The sequence below is a fragment of the Chrysemys picta genome, chromosome 1 (assembly GCF_011386835.1).
Source record: "Chrysemys picta bellii isolate R12L10 chromosome 1, ASM1138683v2, whole genome shotgun sequence".
Lineage (NCBI taxonomy): Eukaryota > Metazoa > Chordata > Testudines > Emydidae > Chrysemys > Chrysemys picta.
Genome location: NC_088791.1, coordinates 252,892,782 through 252,909,002, shown reverse-complemented (window position 1 = coordinate 252,909,002; position 16,221 = coordinate 252,892,782). Strand labels below are relative to the sequence as shown.

Here is a 16,221-nt window from a genome sequence, read left to right as displayed (position 1 = left end):
TTGCCTGCACAGGAAATAGCCCAAATCTTGGTCCTTATGCTCCCTGAAGGGTAGTTTGCTTTTCCTTTCCCCCTCCCAATGGGTAAACAATTAAAAGTAATTGACCAGTGGTGGAAACTATTCCTGTGCACTTACAAGCTTGGACTAAGATGTTCAAAGGTCGGTGACCAAATCCAGTTGATATTAAATGGGAGTTGGGGGATAGATTTTCAAAGGCATCTGAAGATATAGATCGGCACCTAATGGGATTGTCAAAAGCCCCTAAGTAGATGAGGTGCCTACTTCCCACTTCACCTCTGGTCCTAAGTGCTTATTTCCACAAAACAGCGTATATTATAATAAGTATAAAATATCATTGTAGTTTATGATCACTGGCAGCTAAAATCCTAGTTTAAGAGGCTGAGTAGAGAAGAAGTGCTGTAGTATTCGGTTTGTATCTTGCAACAAAGAACTCATATTAACCAATTGTATTTGCAGCCAATATTGCTTCATGTATACTTTCTAATGCAATTTAATTTGAGAGTATATTGATCATAACATAGAACTATTAGAATTTTGGGAATGTTGTTATAAGAAAGTGTGAGAGCCCTGCAGGTGGGGACAATACACAGGAGCAGGGCTGGCTCTAGGATTTTTGCTGCCCCAAGCAAAATCAATTTTGTCCGCTCCCTCCCCCCGTTTTTTTCTTACCCCACCCCCCGGCCCCGCCTCAACTCCGCCCCTTCCCCAAATCCCCAGCCCTGCCTCCTCCCCCCAGGCTCTCAAGCCTAGGAGGGAGCGGGAGAAGCGACACGTGCTCCGCGGCCACTCAGAGTCTCGCCCTCCCTCCCAAGCTCTCAAGGCTGGGAGGGAGGGTGAGCAGCGGCGCGCGAATCAGCTGTTTCGTGCGCCATGGTGCGCGAGCGGCGGCAGCAGCGGAGGTGAGCTAGGGCGGCTGGGGCACATTTTTAGGGGCGGCAGGGGCGGCATTCTGGCGCCGGCCATGCCGCCCCTAAAATTGTGCCGCCCCAAGCACCAGCTTCTATTGCTGGTGCCTAGAGCCGGCCCTGCACAGGAGAGAGAAGAATGGGTAGCAAGTAACAGAAGGTGCAGGTGTGGGGACAGCTGATTGATTGCAGGATGCATAGAAGTATTTGGGCTGTTCTTTAAAAAAAGATGGGAAATTAGTGAAGTGGCTGGAGAGGCGTGGACTGGCACACAAACACACACATGTACACGGGGAAGCTTGAGGAAAGATTCTGAGGCCAGGTCTTCACAACCACTTACTTCCGTATAACTTCTGTTACTCAGGGGTGTGAATAAGCCACCACCCTGAGCGACATAAGTTACACTGACCTAAGTGTGACGATGCGGTTCTGGCGGGACCCAACTGAGAGTGCCAATTCAGGACAAATTGCTAAAACAGGGCAGTCACAGCCCAAGGCTGGGGTTTTTCCACCTCTAAGGCAAACCAAACCAGCCAGTCTGAGAGGATTTCGGTCTCAGCCCACTAGCTAACCACAAGTCTCACAAGCAATTCCCTTAGACACTCCAGTTTCCCAGTATCACCACCAGTGCCACTCGTTATGGGGACGAATGGTTATGAAAACCAATACCCCAGTAAAAGAAAAAAGGTTCTCCTGATCCCATAGGACCAAGCCCCAGATCCAGGTCAATATACAAATCAGATCTTACTCACAAATCACGCTGTTGCCAATCCTTTAGAATCTAAAATCTAAAGGTTTATTCATAAAAGGAAAAAGGTATAGATGAGAGCTAAAATTGGTTAAATGGAATCAATTACATACAGTAATGGCAAAGTTCTTGGTTCAGGTTTGCAGCAGCGATAGAATAAACTGCACGTTCAAATCAAGTCTCCGGAATACATCCCCAGCTGGGATGGGTCATCAGTCCTTTGTTCAGAGCTTCAGTTGTAGCAAAGTCCCTCCAGAGGTAAGAAGCAGGATTGAAGACAAAATGGAGATGAGGAATCAGCCTTTTATAGTCTTTTCCAGGTGTAAGAACACCTCTTTGTTGTTACTGTGGAAAATTACAGCAAAATGGAGTCTGGAGTTACATGGGCCAGTTCCTGCATACTTTGCTGAGACTCAAGGCATATTTGCCTTCTCTCAATGGGTCCATTGTATAGCTGATGGTCCTTAATGGGCCATCAAGCAGGCTAGGCAGAGCTAACACCAGCTTGTCTGGGATGTCACCCAGAAGCATAGCATAAGTTTGCAATACAGACAGTATAGAGCCAATATTCATGACTTCAACTACAAAATTGACACACACATATAGACAGCAGAATCATAACCAGCCAACCATAACCTTGTCTTAGACACCCCATTTGACCCCCTTTATACAAGTTTTGGGTGCCACTACAGGACCTTGGTTGCAACAATGATCTATATGGTCCCAGATTATATTAATAGCGTCACACTAAGCACCAGTGTAGACAGCGCTATGTCCGTGGGACAGCTTCTGCCGCCAACATAGGTACCATCTCTCGTTGAGGTGGGTTTATTATGCTGATGGAAGAGCTTTCTCCCATCGATATAGAGTGTCTTCACCAGATGTGCTACAGCAGCCCAGCTGTATCAGTGCAGCTGGGCCGAGTTAGCGCTTCTAGTGTAGATTAGCTCTAACTTTTTCAGCACATTTTTTCTGCCTAGGATGATGAAGCTCTGCCTCATCCTCATTGCAAGCCCATGCTTAAATAGTAGACTTTGGGTATATGCCAAGGTAATTATCACATAATTTGTATCACATTTGATGTTGAGGGAATCTACTATGTATTATTTATTGCTATTAATTATTTTTTTCACAATACGTGTTATTTATTATTTTATTATTTAATTGTTTGTTGTTATAGGTTGTTGGGAATCATTTGTTTGTTTAATTACAGCAGTGTCCAGAAACTCAAATCAGGACTAATGGTCCCATTGAGCTAGGCATTGTATACACATATGGAGAGAGTACAATCTTTTTTGTCCTGTTGATGCACATGTGCATCTCACCACCACTGAAAGGTAAAGTGCATGATTCAATGGCAGAACCTTAAATATTTTACTCCAGTTCTTTTCGAATGTAGTACCACTGTCTTCCAGCTTTGTCGTGAATTCTGGCACAGTGTAACTCTCAGGTTGTCATTCATTGGGAGAGATCTTACATGAAGCAGAGAAGTTCATGTTCATAAATGCTTTGAGAGCTTTGGGACAGGAAACTGCTACTTATTTTGCTAATACTGACCCTGTTGAAATTCACCTCTAGCTAAAAATCTTTACCCCCCACTGAGCGTCTGCATTTTATCTGAATAGTTTAAGATAAAGTGCTTAGCGTATACGAAGCAGCTTATGCCCTCTCTGTGTGAGCTAGATTATGATTTATTTTGCTGGTCTACTAAACTTTTTAGAGATGATGAAGTAATATATTCTTGGTCAGTTGTGCTGGATCCCCTTAGCATAATGACTTTTATTAGTGACTGAATGACTGTTGTAGCACTTACCTGAAACATACTGGGAAGAGATTGTTAGTGGGCTTACGTGGCATACTAATCAAATAAATGTAAAAAATTGAACAAATCATCTCAAAGGAAGTGCTATAGCAATACAGCTATAGTGCCATGCTTTTAACCAAATTGCCAGGACAGAGATGGGCATAAACTGCTTTTCTTATATTTATTCTGACGAGCTGTTAAATGCAGCAAAGTGCAAATAAATTTGTGAGCCAACATTAAAACTCACTCTATACCTTTTTTCTCAACAAGACTTCCGAGGAGATGTCACATTTTAGAATTGTTTTAATATAACAAAGCACATTTCTCTTATTTTACTGCAGATTTCAAATTAATGGATGAGCCTGAATGAAAAATAATACCCTGGATGAACTGCTAGATATTATTAATGCAATTTCCAGGTAATTTTAGTGTGAACACTGTCTGGACACATTTATTTGCCAGTGATTGCTAGTTCAGGGTGATGATTCTTTATGAATGCTGTTTTTGTAGAGTAAGTAGTTATTTTATATAATCTAATGGTGTAATAAATTTTGCCGGTGTCCTAAAACCTGTTTTAAACTATACAAGAAAAGTCCTCCATCTCCTGGGAAAATCCTTCCCTTTATACTGGAATATTGCTCTTGAGTAGAGAGGTGCCAATTTCTTTCTATCGTGATAATATGACACTTCCCCAACTTCTCAGAAGAGAATGTTAGCCTACGTTTTATGTCCCTAACAATGTCCATCCTTTACGTTTCAGTAATAGATTGCATTACAGCCACAACATTGATCCACCAACTAGGAAAAGGATCCTAAGACTCACATCTGAATGTAGCCTAGGTCAATAATAACAGAAAATCATTACCAGTTGACAGTGGGTTAGTGGACTGGATAAAATGAGCTGGTGGTCTCAATCCAGTATCTAGGAGAATAGGCCTCTCTAACACATAAACACTGTCACACTTTTCACTAATCAATGTTCTCAACAGAGAGGCCAAAGACAGTTGAAGCCTGGAAAATGAATTATTTTGCTGCCGTTCAAAGCAGTCCATTCAGATGAGACTGGATGCATTCAGGCAGGGCAGGATGAGGAAACTTATACATGCTGTATATTTATTGGGTTCTGTAGGGCTTCAGGCTCCAGGGTCTTCATTCTGGCAAGTTGCATTATCATTCCATTATAATTTAAAATAAAATAAAAATAGCTAAATTTCCCTTGGATTAGGAATAACTGGAGTGGAGGCAAGTGCAGGACTATATCTATACTTGCTTCCAAGAAACAAATTTTAATATTTGGATCCTAATAACGGCAAAGAAGTGCTGCTGATTGTGCATAACTTTTGAAGTTATAGAGTAACATGTGCAATGGGAGGATCGGGTCCCTGAACATTGTGTGTGTCTAACATAATATAAATGTGCATGTGACTTCCTGTGTGTTGCTGCATCCTACTGGTTTTCAAACTGTAGGATATCGATCACCGGTAGTTTGTGGAGCACTTGTTGATGGCCCACAGAATGCTTGATGGTTACATGATACTGAATCTCCTCATTTCCAGATGCTACATTCTATGAAAAGACAGCTAACAATGTTATGTACATCTATAATGTTGTTTTTCCATGTGAGCTAATCACTGTTGCTTTCACATGCAAGTTATGCAATTGCAGATAGGAAGGGAAGTGGGCAAATGAGACAAAGTCTCTATTAAACTGTAGACGACATATGGAAAAAGTTTGAGAACTCCTGTAATCTTTCCCATTTTCTGCAAATAAAAATCGCCAAACATAGCCGCCAGGCCAATATTTTAGGTGAAATTTCAGATACACAAAATGTGGAGGAGAAAATGAATTTTGCATGTTGCCCTGTGAATAAATTTGGGAAATTTGGGGGATCTGGAAAACTAAAATTCAAGGATTCAAAAATGTGAACAATAATTTAAGAGATTTTTTTTGTTGAGAGTTCATGAATACACTCGCACCAGTTTGATTAATTCTCTAAATAATGTGTTCTGACCTGTCCTAAGGTATACAAGGTGTGCAAGAGTTTCACCTAATGACCTCTGATGACATTAAAAGTGAAGGAGAAGGAAAAGATGGGGTCAAAAAGATGCATTGTTTTGTAGTCTTGGCTGTTTCACTTTGAATTTTCGGATTTATTGTACCATGAAACTCAGAATTAAATTTGGTACATGAAGGATCCCTGTGGAGGGACACTGAACAACAAATCCACATGAACCTGTATGACATAAAAGCACTGAGTTTTGTACAACTTGAGTTCAGATCTGACTTATGCCCGAAGCAGGGTTTAGAAGGTATAAAAAAACTAGAATGCACTAAACTACAGCACCAGATAGCTTTATTTTGTTCTACCTCTTTTTAAAATTGAAATGTTTGTTCCTTCCCCTAATTTCAGTTGATTGCAATCAGGGCAGAGGGCCAAATAAATATTTTTATAGGGTTCATATTCCTTATTGTGTCAAAGCCCTTGTTAACTTTTCCCATTTTATGACCTTTAATTTGGAATGATTTTCAATGCAGTAAACAGGATGAGCACTGTGGAATTAAATAGAAAGGGGCTCATGGGAGTTTTTAAAGGTTGACAAATGTCTTTATTTCTCAAATACGTATCCAGCACACATTGAACATTGGGATATATGGGAGTTAACTTCAACTGGAGTTTTGTAAGAATTATATTAGCTATTAATTTGAGTTGTCTGTTTATTTTCTCTAACCTCTGTCCTTCACTGATCTTGGTGCCTCAATGACTATCAACACTTCAGAGATCCAGAGGTGCCTGCAATGTTCTGTACCATCACAGCCCTGTTGTGCTTTTCCTCCCTCACAAATGTTCTGTACACTAGCAATAACAGAAGTCAAAATGATGCATCACAATCTATTTTGACCTTTGAGGGTTTGTTCCTTTTCCTCAGCTACTACTGCTGTCTTTTGTTTAATTTCAGAGGAAGATGTGACAGCACAACAGTGTTTGTTCAAGCGATGTTCTGAACTGGATCATAGAAAACTTTTTGGTTTAGAGAATTCCAGAGTACAGAATGTGGTAAACTACAGTACAGGGTATCAGCTTCTTATTTATGGCTAGCTATTCTTTTCTGTATTACTGTGGTTTTCTATATAAGAACTCAGTTAACATATTTATTTGAAAATGTTTTCATGAACCTTGTACGTTAGATTCTTTCATACTCTTTTCCCCAGTACTGTACTGATTTAAAAATGAACTGTTTTTCTTTTTGTGTAATCTGTTCTCAAGGATATAACTTTCTAGAGGTTATTCAGGCCCAGTTTCTGGTAGCCTTACTTATGTTGAGTTGCTCTTTATTCCAGAAGTAAACACATGGACTGCAGTGACTTACTATATAGGGTAGAATATACATTTACTCCTGTTGATTTGTATCAGAATATGTCCATTGATAGGTATTTTCCTTGTTGAGGACAGTTCTTGTGCTTCATTAACACTTCTATTAAGCCAGTAAAATTTGCATTTTATGACCAGATCCTTATAAAAACTGTGCGCACTATTTGCAAATAAATCATGCATATATACAAATTTCATGAAATGTTCATGACTTTTTCCGTTGTTTTGCGCAAGTCTGCTCATGATAGCACCAAATATGGCTCATATTATTTTCTATGATAGGAATGATCTGTTTATTGCTACATTTGAGATTGTAGTTTTTTTTTTTTTTTTAAAGAAAACCTTCATTAAACATTTTTCACATCTTGTCTATTTTCTGTTTGGTTTCCAAAGAGGACCATAAGGTTACAATTTAAGCATCATAATGAGCATTAGACACATTGGCTCGATTTCTCATTCTTGTTACAATTATTGTCCTGAATGATGATTTATAATGGACTATTTTCTGTTCTTTATATGCTTTTTGTCACAAAAATAAGGTTTTGAATGTTGATGACTCTTGTATTTTGTAAATTACATAATTGAGTGCTGGACTGCTTTGATCTTTGTAATGCTCCATCATTTGACTAGTTGACTATTTAAGTTCTTCTGTTTTCAGAGTCACAGACCCATGGGAAGAGATGGAATACACAGTCAATCACAGTAAAGATTGCTGAAAAGTCAAAGCAGTATGTCATGCTACTATCTTTTGCCGCATGCTTTAATCATTAGTATTTATACACTTCATTCTTCTATTCATTGTAGAATTTGTTTCAAACATGAACAATGACAGAACATGTTCAGTATCAATTCTCTTGGCAAGATTTAGACACAACAATAAAAATGAAGCAATATTATTGTTAGATAGGTAAGTTTGCATTCTAGATGGTCATTTTATTGCCAAAAAGTTGTGAGTTTGACATGTTTGACACTTGTTACCCGCCAAAGTAAAATTAGAAATGTTCTGGCCAGGATTATCAATAATAGGTGCATAAAGTTACACTCCTAAATCCATATTTAGATATTAAATAAGTGACCTGCTTCTTCAAAAGTGATGAACATCCAGCAGCTCCTCTCATGCTCAGATTTGAATTCTGTATCCCACAACTTCCATCCCCTAATGTGTTTGTTCATTTGTATGTGTAAGAAAAAGGAAGCATGATATGCCAGCTGAAAACTAGGGCTTTGATCCAACAAAACACTGAATGATATGTCTACACTACAGTTGATTGGTCTAGCTAGATCAAAACAAGTTTGAGTAACAATAGCGGTGAAGCTGTGGGGAACATGGGTGGTTGCACTCGCTAGCCTCACCCACTGGGATCCTGCGTCCATACTCAAACAGCCACTGCTGTTGTGGCTTCACTGCTATTGTTAGCCAAGCTAGTGAGATTAAAGCTACCTCAGCTATGTCTACAAGCTGCCATCACACATACCGACTACCATCTGGGATGCCATCACACATCCCGACTGAAGTGCACATATACCTAAAATCATGTGCCTAAATTTAAGCATTTTCCTGAGTGCTATGCTGGACCAGTGCCTCGTCGAGGGCTTCATTGCTTGAATGTTCACTCATTTGCAAAGTTTAACTACATTTGAACTTTGTTAGTTGAAAGCTAGTAGAACACGCTGGCTGAGTTCTCTATTCACACTTTTTCATATATGTGAGTGGAGTGAGGACAGGAAGAGGGACCTGGATAATTCCAATTACACTCATCAAACATGCATCTCTCCTATCCTGTGTTCTGTAATTTCCCTCACAGACCTACAGTAAGGGAATGAAATTGGATGAAATTTCCCAACATTAAATTGTATTCCAAAGATTCACCCTGTAATATGTGTACTAGGAGTGGGCTTTTTAAAAGCACTCAGAGTTGGTCAAGGCAATGGGAGTTTTACTGTTCACTTAAATGGGGGACGGAATTGGGTCAGTATGAAAGGCTTCAGTATATTCAAAGGTTACTTTTGTTTGAAGAAAATTGAATGGAATACTTATGGTGGTGTAGGCACTGCCACAGTGTATCAAAAGTGTGATCCATTTAGTCCAATATTTTTTTGACAAAGTCAAAGAATTCTAGTAGACTAGAGGCATGATTTTCCTTTGTCGAAGCCATGCTGGTTAATCAGCAGTATGTCAAGCTTCTCTGAGTGTTTTATAATTTTCTTTTTAATTAATTTATCTGGTTTGGGAAGTAAGGCAGTTATCAATGATTGAGGATATCCTCTGAATCTTGTTTTCAGATTGGTACAAAACTTACCACCCTGCAGATCTGATACAGTCGCTGATTTTATTGAACGATTGCCTTTTTTGGTTATCAACCCCGCCACTTCAAACTTAACATATTTTTGTTAGCCAGTTAGCTGCTTCATTCTGAATTATCTAGTGAGAGAGAGATTACAAAAAGCCTAACTCTGTTGCAGAAGGCAGAGTGGAGATTTAATTAGGGGCAATGGATACATCAGATTAGTTTATAGCTATTGAGCTTTTCACCACTATTTCACTTTTTAAAATGAGATGCAGGAGTGATTGAAAATTGTTACTCTGTGATGCCAATTAGGGGCCTTTGTGAAACAAGTTGATGATCTCAGTCCAACAGAAAAGTGGAGGAATTGATTGATATGGAAACCTTTAAAGTTGGTCCCTACAGAACAAGGTTCAGGCTCACTCACAATGTAGTTCAGGGATGCTTGCACTGTTACTACCTGTGTTGTACTTGTTCTGTGGATGAATTGAAAATTTCAGCTTTTAGTGCCATCTTCCACAGGGAGTATATTCATTTAAGAAAAAAATAGAAGAATTTGATCTTAATTGGTAGCCTGTATCCTGGTGTTCTGCAGCCCTATATTGGTTGATGCTCTTTATATAGGTTGGATTGGAGCTAGTAGTTTTATGAAATAAAGCTTAACAGCTGCACACATCCATATAACTTCCCTAGGTCACAGGGAATTTGGACCAGGCAGTCTGATCATGTGAAATGCATATTTGTGCATTTTCAGCACATAACTGGGAGACCCTTATTTCAAATAGTGAATTATTTTCCTGTTTCCCTGCTTGCAACCCTTTTGATTGAATAAACAAAACAGGCATACACAACTAAACAAAAATTCAGACTTAAACTTCTTCAGGGTTATGGGGGCTTGAAGCAGTCACTCAGCTTCAGTGCTAATATTTTGGGCACTGTTCCAACCAGATCATAGTGTATGCAGGAGATAACGAGACTAGTTCTGTGTTTTTCCCCAAATGTTTTTGCTAGTGGGAAGTGCTGCCACTGTTACAAGGGTAAACTCTATGCTTGGCAGCACCTTCCATTCAGACTCTGGAATGGAATTTTGTGTGTGTGTTATTTTTCCTGCCTGGCAAAGATGTGCTCTGACTTTAGGACATGGAGCATTACCACGTCATTTGGCTGACAACTCCAATTCCTATGAGAAATTATGGCACTACAAAAACACTGGCATGCATCATTTTAAATTTTGCTTTACCCTTGTCATAGTTATATCTTACAAGTCTACTCACGTGAATCATCCCCCTTTTTCAGGGGCAGGCATTCATAGGCTGCCTAAGCGGACTCAGATGCAGTGTGATACATGATGAATTAAGACATGGATAAATGAACTTCAAAGTCAATGCAGTCTGAGAGGAATTAATATTTGGAACGTGGTTATTTCTCTTAAATGGCTCATGATGAAAGAAACAAAGGACTTTCATCATGGTACCAATAATCACCTAGGAAATGTTAACCCACAGTGTCCCTATAGATATTACTAAGTATGAATTATGAAATAACAGATGTTTTGCTAGATGTCAAGTATAATACTTCTGGCACATTAGTGCCTAACAAGCTTTATTTATACCGATGTTGCAAACTTCAAGATTTGCTCAAAAACCGTTTTAATTTTTACAGGGTGCATAAGGGGAATTTATGAAAAGGCAGCAAATTACAGATTTGCATATGCTCTTGCAGGTTGCAGAGTGTCAGTCAAAGGGCCCCCTTTGGAAATTACATCTCCCTATTTCTTTGTGAATAATATAAAATGGTTGGTTTCTTCTTTTAATATTTTTCTGTAATGGATCCGGGAAGATTTGACTATTTATTAGAGAAGGGCAAATTGGTTTGCATGAAATAAGAACTGACCTGAAATTTCCCCCAACTCAAACCAAACACTTTTCTGTATGCATGAAAATGTTGAGATAATTTTCACTTTTATGCATCATAGCACTTTTGGTCTAGACTGGATATGCTGCAAGAAATACCATATATCTGACCCAATAAATACTTGACATCTTGCTTGAAAGCTTATTTTGTGTCCTATTTTGAGTTTTGTCTTGTCCATTTGGAAGATTGTTATTTCTAGAAAGGGAAGAGAGAAAGTCTCAGTGGATGCTGTAGGTGGAAAAGGGCTGTTAATTTTGTATTATTTTGCTTTTTGGACTACTTATTTTGCTCTACCTAAAAGGAGCATATACCATGTTGTGATCTGAAGAAGTGAGGTTTTTACCCATGGAAGCTTATGCCCAAATAAATCTTTTAGTCTTTAAGGTGCCTCCGGATTCCTTGTTGTTTTTGTGGATACAGACTAACACGGCTACCCCCTGATACTTGACATGGTTTGATGGGGCGTCCACCCCACACTAGCCTGTAAATGGTTAATGTAGCCCTAGGAAGACTGTGTGAAAAGCTGTCAATAGGAGAGGGGCTGCGAGAAGCAGCCAATCAGGGTGGGGCAGGCTCATATAAGAAGAGCTGCAAAGCAGAGCAGAGTCAGTGGCTCCCTTGAGCTTGAGAAGGGAGAACTGGCAGCCCTGCAGGAGGAAGAAAGCTAGTACCTTGGACAGAATGGAGTTGGGTAGGATCAGGGAAGAGAGAGAGAGCTCCTGGCTGACTGCTAAGACTGGCATGCTGAGGCCCTGAGATAAGGTGCTGGGGCTGCAGGGGAGCGGCCCAGGGAAGTAGACTGAGAGATTGGAGGTATGCAGTGTGTGTCTGCCATCTACTGGGTCCCTGGGCTGGGACCCAGAGTAGTGGGTGGGCCTGGGTCCCTCTCTCATCCCCACTCAGCAGTGGGGAAGTGGCTGGACCAGACAGTGGTACACTTCCCCCGGAACAGGGGAGAACAGAGTGGGATACAGCCCATTGTGTCCTGAAGAGGCTGTTATGTTCCTTGGAGCAGCGTGCTTCCAGGTGCAGAAGTGACGGCGGGCGAGACATCACCGAAAGTTAGCATACCAAGCTGTGGAGTTGATTGGCAAGATGACCAGCAGGAGGCGTTAGGAAGTGGTGAGTCACACCCCATCACAATTACCTTATCAGCATTTACCGTATCACAGTGAGTATCTTTATCATACGGTAGAAAAAGGTGATTTTTCCCTAAAAGTGTAATATGATCTCTAGGGATGAGCTGAATTTTAGATACCAGATTTGAGTGAAATTCAACAAGTGTGGATTCAAAGAAATATTTGTGAATTCAAAACTTTGTTAGTTCTGAAGGGTGACCAGGACAACCAGAGCGACCATGGGGAGGCTTCTGCTGTGGCTCCTGCTGTCCCTGTGGTGCATGAGGAAGGACGCAAATCGTGTGCCATGTGTGAAGGGGACTACAAAGTCTTGGGCTATCCCTCATTTGAACACAATTACAGGGCATATTGCCACGATGGCTTGGGAGGAAACACACAGACCTCGATACTGGAATTTGTGTGGGATTTTGTGGGAAAGAAACCAAACACTCATGAAAGATTATGTGCCAATTATACTGACATGGTACCAGTGGAGGTTGGGCCTGCTGAATCAGGATGGGGCTTACCACTTAAAACACGGACGGAGGTAACCCCAAAGGCATGGCATACATTTGTTAAACGATGGCTCAAATTAGAATGTCCATGACTGGTAACAGTTAACTGGGTTATCAGAGACAGAGTGGAACCATCCGATTGTGTGTCATGCCCTGAACAAATCCCTGTTCCAAAACCAGAATTAATAATAATAGGACCAGTCCTACCGGTCCTCACCTCGGTGGTATTCCACACTTACAGGGTTGAGGTGCGTATTCCTTTAAAGAAAGAAATATTTGTGAATTCAAATATTTTTGAATGTGCAAAGGTCAGGCCTCGAATGAGTAGCAACATTACTAGCCTAACAAACCAAATTGGTCAGCGCTTAACTAGACAGAAGAGAGGATTACTAGATACCCTTGCAGGATGGTAACCTCCCTGCCAGTATGGAGGAGGGGTCATGTTATTAAAATAGAAGGTGTTGCATACACTGAGGTCGCTGGGAGAGCATTGTATCCTAGTGAAGGTTGCACCCACTCTGATAAGGAAATTCTGTGTAACATGCCCATATAACGTTCTGACGAATCTGTCTAGGTTCGAAGTGGCCATTACTGAGAAACTGGCGCACACGGAGCTGGTCCAGATGAACAGTACCCACTGGTGTGTGACTGCCCAGAACCACTCCATCGAGCTAAATGGAAAGCCCTGCCCCTCGAGACATCCATCCGTGTGTATGACGGTCCCCCAAAGGTCAACCCTGACTGTTGACGGGACGCGGCTCCACCGTACTCCGCCAATGATGGGTAACCTAACATGGGATCTGGAATGGCACTACGGCAGTAAGTATCTAGAGGAGGGTCTACAGGCCCTGCAGGCGAAGATCGAGGAGTTGGTGGCCGAAGCCCAGAGGCATATTGGAGAAGGCCATCTGAGGTACACTCAGATAGGGGAAACCGTGGACCAGGCCGATGTGAAGTACTCAAAGGCAAGGAACCAGGCAGTGGAGGTTAAAGCAATGATTATGGGCAATGCCATCTCAGGTGACAAGGTCCCCTGGGGATGGATCTGGGTGCTATTTTGTCAAGTTATGTGGGGAGTATCTACGCTAACATTCCTGATAGTACTGGTGCTTTATCGGCGACTCCGCAGTAGGCTGGGTACATTAAAATTAGTATATTTGACCTGGCGGGTTAAGGTCAAGAGGAGGGACTGAAGGGTTAAAATCCATGTGCATGTTATATAAACAACCTGGTATATGAATTATGCCAGCTCTTTTCCAGACCCAAAATCCAGAGTTTGGTCTGGAGACCAGAGGCCTAGCTAATAGTGATCAGCTAAGAGAAAGCTGGGGTAAACAAAATAACATTGCCTTTGCTAAGATCTGCTTGGTCAGTAGAAATGCCAGATGTTGAAGCAATAACTGAATAATTATGTTTCATCCAATGTTTCAAATTGAACAAAGGATCCCTGTTCCTATTGTGTTTCTCCCGAAGGGAAAACAGTCTTCCCACAGATCCAACCTTGAGTTTATGAAATATTGGCACATGTCACTATAATGATATGGCATCCTTCCACCTCCCTTCCAAGGGACCAATGCCCCGCCTTAAGACATAAAGGAGACAATCTCTATTTTCATATGCTTTCACTGTTTCTTTGCTTTATCCCCTAGACATGTACCTGTCGGACAATCAAAGGAGTTACTCCGTTCCTATGGACCCCAAATCAGAATTCAACATATATATTTTATACTAATAACATTTTATCAAAGTATTAATCAAATGTTAACTTGCTAACTTGAGACCATGGGCGGAGACATTGTGTAACCTTTTAACCATTGGCTATTGTGCTATCTTGTCTTGCTGCAAAACCTATCCCGGGGTGTGGAACTGCCTACCCCGTCACCTTCCCCCGCCCATGGAAAATCTATATATTTCATTGTAATCAATTGATTGACAGTGTCTCTGAGCCTAATAAGCCAGGTGACACTCCGCCAGCGCTGTGTGTAATAAACCCCTATGCTTTGACCTCTACACGGTGTGGATTTATGTCCTTCAGTTCACTGATTGAACTAAGTTTTGGATAAAATTCCACAATTTTTCATTTAATCTGTTTTGATGTTTGATCTAAGTATCTACAACCCAAATTTCTCCAGCCCACATATCCATTTCAAATAGATAGAAATGGCACATTTTTAATGAGCTCACTAATACAAGTTATTCAATGTCCCCGCTAATGATCTCATAATGACCAGATCTTATTTTGATAATTCAGTATGATAAAAATATGGTAAATACTGACATTTTAATGTACACTAGTGTAATTCCAATTTTAATGAAAAATAAGAGAATGAGAGAGAGAATTAATAGATTTTAAGGCCAAAATAGACCATTATGATCATCCAGCCTGATCTCCTGTATAACACAGGTCATAGAATTTCATCCAGTAATGCTTGCATCAGGACCTTAACGTTTGGTTGAGCTAGAGCATAGCAAGACTATAGATGGAATAGTTTCTTTTCATGGGACATCAGAAAGTGATGAAAAAATCACATCCTATGGTCCTGTCTTATCTGGAAAAGAGATGTTTTTCTGGCACTGGCATGTTCTGATTTGTGTAGTGCACTAAATGCCCCAATAACAACTATGTGGGTAAAACCAGACTATCACTATGCTCTCAAATAAACTCACACAGGAAAAAGTTAAAAGACAAAAGTACCCTATCAGCTGTGGGTGAATACTTTTCACAAATAGATCACTTTACATCTGACCTAAGAGTCCTCATCCTCAAAGGAAACCTGCACAACACTTTGAAATGACGAGCCTGGGAGCTTAAATGCATAATTTTTCTAGACACTAAAAATCATGGTCTTAATAAAGACACTGGATTTATGGCTTATTACAACAATCTATGACCCACTAGACCCACCCCATTTTTGTCCTATCACTACAGGGGTGTTAACAGGCCACTTCACCTTGAATGGTCTCTTAGAATATGCCCTAACCACTTATGCTAACCTATCTATTTAGTCTTGCATTTAGCTGTGACACTCTGAGTACCTTTCCCAGACCAGAAGAAGAGCTCAAAAGCTTGCCTCTCTCATCAACAAAAGTTGGTCCAATAAAATATATACCTTCTTTGTCTCTCTAACGTTCTGATTTACAGTTTCGGACCTTTCACAGTATAAATTGAATACAACCAGATGGCTTGGTAGTGGCCTTCTCATTGGACCTTTTACAAAATCTCTTTTAAAACTGTATTTTAGTTGATAAAGGGTTGAAGTGAGATTTCAAGTAATCACATATTACTGTATGTCCAGTTTGTATTATTGTACTTTTCACTTGACTATGAGATAAGGTCAGGTTTTTGTTTTAGTCCGTCTGGCAGCACAGAGTTAGGAGTAAACTAAAACATTGTTATTATTATTTCATTTTTGCCTTTACATAATGCTTTTGCAATAGTTGAACTGTGCTACATAATGAGGCTCAGTGCCTCAGTGTCTTTATATTCGAAAGGCACAGCAGGTGCAATAGTGTTATAAATCAACTATTTACAGTAGTATGT

The 16,221-nt window shown here is 40.4% G+C and overlaps 1 long non-coding RNA gene across 1 annotated transcript; it reads left to right on the top strand.

Annotated features, from left to right (window-relative positions):
• Positions 1-892: 892 nt before the first annotated feature.
• LOC135980815 (uncharacterized) lies at positions 893-14,690 on the top strand. Its single transcript, XR_010597715.1, has 4 exons — positions 893-3,011; positions 3,820-3,897; positions 6,436-12,169; positions 13,255-14,690. It is a non-coding gene; the product is annotated as an uncharacterized LOC135980815 (long non-coding RNA).
• Positions 14,691-16,221: the final 1,531 nt, after the last annotated feature.